The sequence below is a fragment of the Leopardus geoffroyi genome, chromosome B1 (genome assembly GCF_018350155.1).
Source record: "Leopardus geoffroyi isolate Oge1 chromosome B1, O.geoffroyi_Oge1_pat1.0, whole genome shotgun sequence".
In the NCBI taxonomy this organism is placed as follows: Eukaryota; Metazoa; Chordata; class Mammalia; order Carnivora; family Felidae; genus Leopardus; species Leopardus geoffroyi.
In genome coordinates this window covers 47682228-47693342 of record NC_059327.1, presented here as the reverse complement: position 1 = coordinate 47693342, position 11115 = coordinate 47682228, and positions in this window count along the sequence as shown.

The window sequence follows — 11115 nt, the reverse complement described above, 5'->3', positions numbered from 1 at the left end:
ATTAATTAAAACTAAGCAGCTAAAAATTTAGTGCTTAAGTCACACTGACCACATTTCACACGCTCCATTGCCATGTGCAGCTAGTGCCTACAATATCACAGAGCACAAATAAAGAATATTTCCATCTCTGTAGAAAGCTCTGTTGGGCAGTACTGCTCCAGATCACGTGCTCCAGGCTTCAAAGTGAATAAAGATACAATTTAGATTAAATAATTTTAAATAATAAATTATTTATAGCAAAGTAATATTTCTTCACCTATAGGCACTGTCATATAGGTTATCTTATTTATTCCCCGTAACAATTGTGTGAGGGGGGTTATTATCTTCATTTTACAGATGAAGATACCAAAGCCCAGGCAGTTTGAGTTCAGATGACAAACTTTAGCATAATCTGTGCTTTCAAACCCAGACCTTGACCATGCTGGTGAGCGCTCTTTAGTATTCTAAGCTGCCTTTCCTATTCTAAGGCTTCAGGTTCACACCCCTCTGGAAAAAGTAATATTAAAGCTCTGCTCTATCAAAGGTTTCTTATTCATTGTTATGCAGAGAATAACTATTGTCTGACTATTTTCTCATATGTTTGTACCGACAGTAATGGGACATCTTGCCTAAAGGCTTGCCTGAAGATAGCACAGTGCTCAAGAGTTGGAAAGCTCATTCCTATAACGCATAGTTAGAAATACATAGAAAGGTACTTCTCTTGTTCTGCTTGCCAATGGTGCCCCATTGCTTCAGTATCTGGACCAAGCCATTGTTTAGGCTGTTTGAAACAATCCTACTGAGGATATTTCAGGGGAAAAATTGATATACAAGAAAGCCCTTATTGTAATCATCGTATGGCATGAAAATGGCTTTAAAATAATGCCTACCCCTGGAATTCTCTAAAAGGTGAGGTTTTAAACAGGACCTAGACTACACTTGAACTCATTTTTGTTTCCAAAATACCTCTTGGTCAATTAAAGCTGGGGCTAAAAATAACCTATAAATAGCCTATAATTAGGGCTTTCAGGAATCACGTATAGAGTTTGCTACATCAAACTTTCAGAGGGCTGAAACCTAGCCATTGCTCAGCCCACAAAGTCATGCAGAACTCAGGTCTGGGTTACTCGGAGTAAGGGCTGGCTTTTTCTAATCTACGTGAGGATGCCATTGGCTTGCCAAGCCGTATTCTCATGGGAGGTTTTCCATGTGGAAAATGCCACACAGAGGGAAAAACTTTTCTGATTTGCTTGATAATATCATGCGTAGATACGTAGCAAAAATTTTTTGAATGACACTTAATTGCCGACATAAAGAACTTCAAGTAGGAGGGGCTGAAAGTACTCACCATTGGATTTGTGCACGTTTTAAAGCAAGAAGACAGTTTGCTGATGCCCAAAGCACTGATAAAAAGTGAAATGAATTCTAGAGAAGAGAACTCTGGATAAAGATCAATTCATCTGTTTATTCAATAATTCATTTTGAAGAAAGGCAGCTGTATGTCAGTGTAGTACTTTTCAAGTTGTGATCTGCAGAGCTCTTTAGGGCTTATGTGAGTAGAAGCGAGGCTGGGAGAAAGAACCAGTCGGGCTTCCGATGCCCACTCCTGCTTCAAACAGAGCAGCTGAGAGTTAATCCATTTTACATTAGGGACTTCTAACATTTGAAGAAACTCTCGTGGCTAAAATATATGTGAAAACAACTACCCTAGAAACTTCACTATAGCTCTACTCTTTGAGTAGTCACCACATAATTTAATCTTCACGAAAGCCTTCTGTGGTCTTATTATCATCCATTTGTGAAACAGAAAGGTTAGTATCTTATAACTTGTTAATTAATATCTAGTAACTTGTTAATTTCACCTAGCTAGTAAATGGCAAGGCTGAAATTTCAACAAGCTATAACTTCCTTCCTTGATAGTGTGCTATCAAGTAATCCTAAACACGGTGTTAGCTCGACTGCAATAAAAACAATGCAAACAAAATGTCTATTTTTGGAAAAATAAAATTCATATTAAAAATGATTATTAAGACACAGTTTGAGATAAATCCAATCCCAATTAATTTTCCTAGAAGGAGCTGTATTTAGAGTATTATGTGGTGACTATTGATTTACATCATTTGTCTGGCTAAGTCTTTGGTCGCATAGCTTCTAAACCTGACCCTCTGATCCCAGAGAAAACTCAATAATCGTGAAATAATCATTTCTTTCACAGTGTGCATTGAGTCTAATCCCTCTTTTTATCATTATCTCTCCATTGCCTCTCATCTGTAGAATTTTTACCCATTTTTGAGGGTCTAACTTTCTTCTCCTCCCTGATTTCCTCGCCCAGTTTTAACCAATTTCCTCCTCTGAGTTTCTGGAGCATTTTGAATAAAAAATTTCATTATGTGGTTACATATAAAAACATAAATGTGTTGCAATTATCTCTTTATATGTCTTATAGGACAAGGATTCTACAATTTACCTTTATTACTCCAACATGTATTAGATCTGCAATAAAAGTTAGTTGAATGACTAAATATAAGAATTAATGACAAACCACTGAAACTCCCCACATCTTGAAAGTGTGAACTGTTTAATGTGGTTTCCAAACAGTCTCTCCACCTCACCTATCCTTCTGCTCCCAGACCCCAGAGGACACTTTACCAACAAATAAAGGAGGTGATTGAAGACCAGCTCTAATGCTCTTTTCTGGTCCTTTCTGAGGCACGTTCATCTCTCCAGCCTTCAGAACGCAACCTTAGGAAGATTTTACTCCTCAAAGCTGGGAATTGCTTTTAGTTGTGGAGTGACATTTGATATCACCTCTCCCCACAACAGCTCCAATTAGAAATGAGGACAATGGAAGTTTTAGAAGTTACTAGAGAGATTCTGTATTCTTTCCTTCCCTAATGCTGTTCAGTCCCCTGCACTGTTTATATTTTATTTGCGTGATTTCTGGTTTCTGATGCTTCTTTTGGGATGAGGACAAATATCATGACTTATTCCTTATTTTTTTATATCACCCTTCTTCACCACAGTCTTCATGCAGGACTCGGCAGTGTTCTTTATAGGTCATTCCTGAGTTATGAAATAAAATGGCTGTCTCTGGTCAATCTCTATACAAAATGCAGTATAGCATGCCAGTGCATTGCAGTCATGCTGGTGTATTGCATTCTTCATGGTACCTCACACACGTCACTGCTATGTAAGCAGTAGTTTCAGCCACCATTCTTAAGTTTGTATTTCAGTTAGCAAGAAGTTTTTTTTTCTTCTTTTTTTTTTTTAATTTTTTTTTCAACGTTTATTTTTTTGGGGACAGAGGGAGACAGAGCATGAACGGGGGAGGGGCAGAGAGAGAGGGAGACACAGAATCGGAAACAGGCTCCAGGCTCTGAGCCATCAGCCCAGAGCCTGACGCGGGGCTCGAACTCACGGACCGCGAGATCGTGACCTGGCTGAAGTCGGACGCTTAACCAACTGCGCCACCCAGGCGCCCCTAGTTTTTTTTTTTCTTCTTTACCAGGCACTTGATTGTATGAAGTGCTCCACGTGATCTCATTTGAGATAAGTCATCATGGTCCATCATGGTCCCTGCACCTCAGGTCTCATGTGTCACGTGCCTGTCACTCTAACCGGAAGCCTGCATCAGTTATCCATGAGTGGACGTGGCACGAGAATCTTGGGCAATAGTATTCCTTCCTTACTGGATGGAACAGTGACTTCAATACAATATTCCTTTTTTAAAAAAATTTTTAAGGTTTACTCATTTTTCAGAGACAGACAAAGCGTGAGTGGGGGAGGGGCAGAAAGAGAGAGAAAGACATAGAATATGAAGCAGGTTCCAGGCTGTGAGCTGTCAGCACAGAGCCAGACATGGGGCTCCAACTAACGGACTGTGAGATCATGGTCTGAGTTGATCTCACTTAACTGGACACTTAACCGACTGAGCCGCCCACGCACCCCAAAAGAATATTCATTTTTATGGAACTTTGGGTATAAGAGACAGAGAGAAACAGTAGAAAGTATTGAAAGGGTCATAATACCACTGTAGAGGTGGAGAGAAAATTAGATCAAAGAGAGGAAGAGATGAGGAGACACTGAACGAGAGGCCCCTTCAGTAAGAAAAATGGAAGCCAGTATTTGAATGGACAAAGTAGTCAAGCAGAGCTACTCTAGGCCATTAGTGGTACTGCGGCACCTGGAGAGTAATCCAGCTCCCCTGAGCAGTTCAATTTCACTCCCCCCCACCCCCCATTTTTGTAGCTCATGAGGTTACCTAATGCCTCAGGCTCTTTCAGGTTTCTTTGTGAAACATTCTTCTGCAACACTTTGTGTTAAAGAAAAGATTAAAGGTTAATAACATTTGGGTCAATTAGGACCTTCTAGTTCAAGATTTTGCATATAGACCAATTTCGATTTTACGCAGTCAATATACATATGTTCGGTTGGTGTTTATAAATTAGTACAGCTCAACTGAAGGTGTATATAGAGCTCTCTATTCAATTTCTCCTCTTTCTGTGTCTCATTTTTTGCCATTTCTCTTAAGTACAAGTAACAGAATCTGCCTTTAGGGACCAAAGAATGTCCAAAGAGAATAAACTCAGCCATAATATTAACGGTAAGAAAGAGTTAAGGCAGTTGAGAAAGTTCTGTGTTGTTTCTCAAAAAAACAAATTCTGTTATGTGGCTTCAGTAAGATAAAGAAGGTATGAAATATTTTCCCAATCCTCACAAAGGAATGGGCATATTCCTACACATAGGTATGTGTATTTGCTCTAGCTTGCCCAACTTATAGCAATATTTAATGACCGAATGGTGATCAAGTACTGAACCAGTCAATTTAAGGTATGAAGACTACATGCCTTGTGACTTTAAATGGGAATTACAACCATATGCCTTTGGTGGTTTGGGTATTTAACTGTTTAAATCAGTGGACTGGATAAATTACTTTTTGGACATCTTCAAAGGTATGATTTTGTGTTCATTTATGAAGGTTGCATAGCAGATTTTGAAATGGGTAAGTGCAGCTTGAACAATAAAAAGATCAGAAATACTTTATCAATGGCTCTGTAGGTTTGTGTTTTAATAGCTTTGTAACCATGTAGTAAACACTCTGGGGTATTTCAGTACAAATGATACAGTATTATTAGGAGTTGTAGTAATCATAGATGTGATTAAGAAAGGCCCACGTCATGGTTCATAATGATGATCTTAATAAATTGTTATCGCTATAAATGTTCTTTTCTGCTCAGTTTTCCTACTGTTTTCATTGCCTCTGCAGCTGGTTCAGATAATCTAAAACAAGGACAAAGGTTATTTGAATGAAGGGTGCTACAAGTACAAACACTTTGTAAAGAAACCCAGAATCACATTGCCTAAGTCATAATGGTATTTCCCATGGGTAAAAACTGTTCTCCCAAACCTACTCTGGTGTCCACACACTTTGAAAAAACCATTAGCTGTGGACTTTATTTCTTCTGATTTTCGGGGGAATGCAACAAAGTTCTCAAGGAGGTTTTTATTCTCTTCCTGGGTTTTCTGTTACAAAGCTCAAAGGGAACATATACAAATGGTCAAAATAGTCTGATGACTTTTGGACTGCTAAGTTGAGGTCCCTTGGGGATGTTTACTCTTTCTGACTTACTTCCCTTTCATCTGCGGGGAGGGAATCTCTCCATGAATGAGTTGTTGATGACCACAACTGTATCTTCCCCTTGTTGTCCATTTGGTGGTTCACTCATTCTGTGGATCCTTTTTAAAAAATTTTTAAAGTTTATTTATTTTTGGAAAGAGAGTGGTGGGCGGGGGGGGGGGGGGGGGGTGGGCAGGCAGAGCAAAAGAATCCCAAGCAGGCTTCGCATTGCCAGTGTGGAACATGATGCGGGGCTTGAACTTGACGCAGAGCTTGAACTTGATGCGGGGCTTGAACTCACGAACCTCCAGATCATGACCTAAGCCAAAGTCAAGAGTCAGATGCTTAACTGCCTGAGCCACCCGGCGCCCCAGGAATTGGGCAACACAGAACTACAGAAACCCTGTAAAAGAAGTTTGGATGACCTTTTGTAGATAAGCATCAGGAATGATCTTTGAAAATAACCATTCAAAGCTAAAAACCTATGAGACACCTTTTTACAACTTTCTTTAAAAAAAATGTCCTAGTGTTAAAGAACTGAATGGAATCTTTCGAAAGAAATTTTGTGAAATATGTAGACCAGCAGAATATTTTTATTGAATGAAGGACAAATGATATTCTGAGAAAATGCAGTCTGGGACTCTATGATCTGAAAATAGAAGGCCAACACAATCCGGACTCTGATAGAGATGCACAGTTTCTAGGTTCCCATAGCATACTGACCATGTTTAACTTTAGAATGAAATTTTCAGACGTTCCCCTCCCCCACCTTGTTCCTCTGCTATGTGATCCCATGTGACAAATATACATTATTAATGGTCCGTCTTTGCTACTGACTGGATTCATATTATGGATCACTGGTGCCCATACCACTAAAAGCCACTTCCTCTACATTGGTACTCCGTTAATAGTTCCCTAGTTTGTAGTTGTAATTCTATGCCACAGGCTCTAACCACCATCTCTGAATCAGGAGCTGACAGATATGAAAAAGGTTTGAACAAAACCTAAAACCTCATCTAGAGGAAAAACAGGCTTCCCAGAGTCATTATAACAAAGTAATAGTCTCCACCAACAATAAATAACATTTATTAAAAACAAAATCTATATAAGACTCTTTGTTGGACATTTTTCATACATGATTTCACTGAATGCTTTCTCTCACCCTACAAGGCGGAAATTATTTCTCCTGTTTTGTAGATAAGGAAACAGGCTCAAATTGGGTCATTTGTTTTTAGCCACACCACTGGTAATTGGATTCAAATGAAGACTTGTCTGACCCCAAACCTGTATTCTTACCGACTCACCTAATGTTAAATTTCTGCTGGTGGCTGAGCCCTTATAGTTTAGAGGGCAGAGAACACAAAATGATAGAAGGAAGGACAAGGTCTAGATTTGTGTGGACTTAATTCCAGTCTCAGCCATAGCACGTACCAGCCATGTTACCTTTCACACACCTCTGAGCTGTGGTTTCCTCATTTGTAAACTGGGGCCCACAATTGTAGGCATCTTCTAGGTTTCTTGTCAAGTTTAGATGAGGTAGGGCCTGTTGCATAAGTGCCTTATTGGTTCTGTAACAAATCACCACAAACTTAGTGGCTTAAAATAAGACAAACTGATCATCTTAACATTTCTGCAGTGCTGAAGTTGGAAGTGGGTCCTGCTGGCTAAAATCAAGGTATCAACCAGGCTATGTTTCTTCTAGAACCCCTATCAGAGAATCTGTTTCCTTCCCTTTTCCAGCTTCTAGAGAACATCCATGTTCCCTGGCTCATGGCCTCTTCCACCATTTTCAATCCCAGCAATGGCTGGTGAGTCTTTTTTCATGTTGAGTGAGCTTAGTGTTGACCCTTCTGCTTCCTGTGTCTGCTTTCAAGGACTCTCATGATTACATTGGACCCACCCAGATAATTGTACAAATCTTCAGATTTTATTTTTTTATTTTAAGTTTTCAAATCTACTGATTTTATTTTTTTTTAATTTATTATTTCTTTTGAGAGAGACTTCATGAGCAGGGTAAGGGCAGAGAGAGAATCTTAAGCAGGTTCTACCCCAGCATGGAGCCCCATGCGGGGTTCAGTCCCATAAACCATGAGATGATGACCTGAGGCAAAACTAACAGTGGGACACTCAGCCACCTGAGCCACCCAGGTGCCCCCTCACATCTATTGTTTATAGTCAGCTGCTTAGCAATCTAATTCTCCTTTGCCAGGTAACATAACATATTCACAGATTCCAGTCATTAATTAGGGTGGGGACATCTTGGGAGAGGGGCATTATTTTGCCTATCACAAATATAAAATATCTTGTGCTTTTAAAGAACTTACTATATAATTTATGATGCTATTATTAGGATTATTTTAATATGCAGATAATATATGAATCTGTTTTCCTTACGAAAAACAACTCAGAGATACATATACCTACATTCATTTATTTACCTGTGTGTGTATGTATGTGTGTGTTCCTAAATCCCACTCCCTGCCAGTAGTAACTACTGTTAAGAGTTTAGCATGAATCCTAGTAGCATTTTTGAAATTCATTTCCAAATCTATAAATATGCATTCATATGTATATACATATACATATATGTATCGAACATAAAATGGAATTATACTATTCACATCACTTTATAATTTGGACATTTCAAATAGTTATTCTCCCTCAGTAAGTGTATCTCTACCTTACTCCTTATTCTGTGCTGTTTCATAGTGGGAATTACTATAATATATAAACCCAACTCCTGCACTGTGAATTTTAAGGTTGTTATGACTCCTGTTTTTACAAACAATGCTACAGTGAGCATCTTCGTGCACCCTTGCAAATGTATCTCTGGAAGGGATTTCTTAGAGGACAAACTGATGTTGTAGTTTTAAAACATTACTTAAATTCTTTAAATAGACATGCATATGTCTCCCATATATGCATAAGTACAATTAAATCATCTGTGCCCCATCCTCTCTCTCTTCTGCCCATAGCCACCCCGCAACAATCAGGGTAGCTTTCTGGTATTCATACTGGTAATAGATCCCACCTCCAGTCTGCTGCCAGGTTTATGGGTGTAGAGTCTAATATAATTCACTGTCACTTTAACTTATGCTTCCTTGCTCATCAGAGATATTAAACAACTTTCCTTATGATTATTGGTCATTTAAATTTGCTTTTTCATAAATTATTCATATTGCTTCTATTGGATTGGTTATCTTTTCATTATCAATGTGTAAGTGTTCTTTATTATAGAGACTAATCCTGTGTCATCTGTGTTACAGACATATTTTCCCAACCTATCAATTTTTTATTGATCTAGTTTCTGATGTGTCCTGAAGTGGGTTTTTTTTTTTCACTTTTATGCAGTTGAGGATGCCTGTTCTTACAGAGCTCCTGAGTTTCTAGTCTTCATAAAGGAGATCTCATATGCACTTAAGTGGCTCGTATAGCTTTCTAATGCTCATCAAATTTTAGTTTGTTATTTCATAATCCTTTCTGAAATTTATTTTTATATGTGATGCAAAATAAAATCCTTAATATATTTTCTTTGATTGTGTACAACTAAGGGCAGCACCAGTTCTTAAATAATATATCCTTAAACCTCTAAATTAAGCTACAACATTTGTCATATATTAAATTTAAAAATATAGCAGGATCTACTCTTGGGTTTTCTATTCTCTTCTACTGATATGCTTGTCTGTGGTTCTATTAAAACTGTAGTCCTATTGTTTTAATGGCTTTATGCTATGTTCTGATTTCTGATAACTTCCTCCTTGTTCTCCTTGCTAGTCTCGGGCATGCATCTTTCCATAAAATCTTTAAGATCATTTTTAAATCTACTTCAAAACAAATAAGAACAAAAGTAAATGAATAATACACCAACATCCTGTTGGGAGTCCAAAGTAATTGTATTTGTATTAAATGTAATTATATTAAATGTAATTGTGTTAAATGTAACTATGTTAAATTAACATATTTATTTTAGGAAAGATATTTATTTTCTCCCTCTTTTTTAGCAACACAACCTTCAAATTTTAGCTGGGTGTATAGGTACCTGGAATAAAGCCTGTATTTAATAAACTTTGCAAATGTGTGAGCTATGTACTTAAGTTCTGGTAATATTCCCATTACCTTCTGCTAGCATCTTGCCTGGACAGACTAAAATGTGTGGTGGAAAAAAGTAGCTGTGATAATCAACTTAGACCTTGAGACTGGCTCAAGAAATAGGGACCTTTATGGTTATGTTTTATTGTTCATTAATTGTTTCTTTTTCCCCCTTTCTTCTACTAATTTATTTAAGAACACAGCAGTAGGATTGTATCCAAATGTATTATCACCCTGTGGTGACAGAGAAGCTATTAGGACTTTGTCTAACCCTATATAAGGGACACAAATTAGTCACCTGGGCAAGGGGCAAAGATGCTAAGAAGCCATGTTTTGGACTTTCCCGTATATGTTCTGTCTAGCCCTCTATATTCCATTTCACCTTTCCCCCCCTCCCCCAACAACTGACATGTGTGTGATACATCAATAAGCATCTTCACTTCCAGCTTCCTGTTTGGTTCACTCTGTGGCAGACACTAGTGGGAGATGAGGGAGAATGAATTCTGATCTTATGTTCTTTCTGTGCTGGCTTATCTCAAGCTGGCTGCTTCAGTGGCTCCACTGAAGACCCCAACTCTGGCAGACAGCCCTTTCTGTACAGCTACTCTCAGAGTTCTACTATCTACTCCCTCCCTTCACTGCTAAGAGTGGTCATGGCCCCCTGCTGTTATGAGCCCCATCTTTTGTCCATTTCTCTCATGTCCACACATTTTATTAAAATCTCCGTCATTGCCCAGCTTGCTGAGTATGCTACTTTTTTAATCACCAGTTTCCCGACAATGCACTAAATTTGCCATCTAGAACACTCAACCTCAACTGACTCTGGTGTCTCCAAATAGTGTCCCTGTGAGTATCTCATCTTCTCCTGAGAGTCTTGCTTTTTCATAAATTCACATGCCATGTAACAGATTAACACAATCGCAGGAGTTTAAAAGTCACCCATTTATTATCTTCTGTTTCTGTAAGTCAGAAATATGGGCTCAGCAGAACTGCGTCCTCTGCTCAGGTGCTCATAAGGTTGAAATCAAGGTGCCAGCTGACTGTGTGTGTGTGTGTGTGTGTGTGTGTGTGTGTGTCTGTGTGTGTGTTTTAAGTTTATTTATTTTGAGGGAGAGAAAGAGACAAGCAGGGCAAGCAGGGGAGGGGCAGAGAAAGAGGAAGACACAGAATCCAAAACAGGCTCCAGGCTCCAAGCTCCAGGCTCCAAGGCTCTAAGCACAGAGCCCGATACGGGTCCCAAACCCACAAACTGTGAGTTTGTGACCTGAGCCAAAGTCAGATGCTTAACCGACCAAGCCACCCAGGTGCCCCAAGCTGACTGGGTTCATCTGAAAGTTGGAATTCTCTCCCAAGGTTGTTGGCAGAATTAAATCCATGTGGTTATAGACCTGAGGTCTTCTCTTACTGGCTGTCTGTTGGGTAGTGGTCAC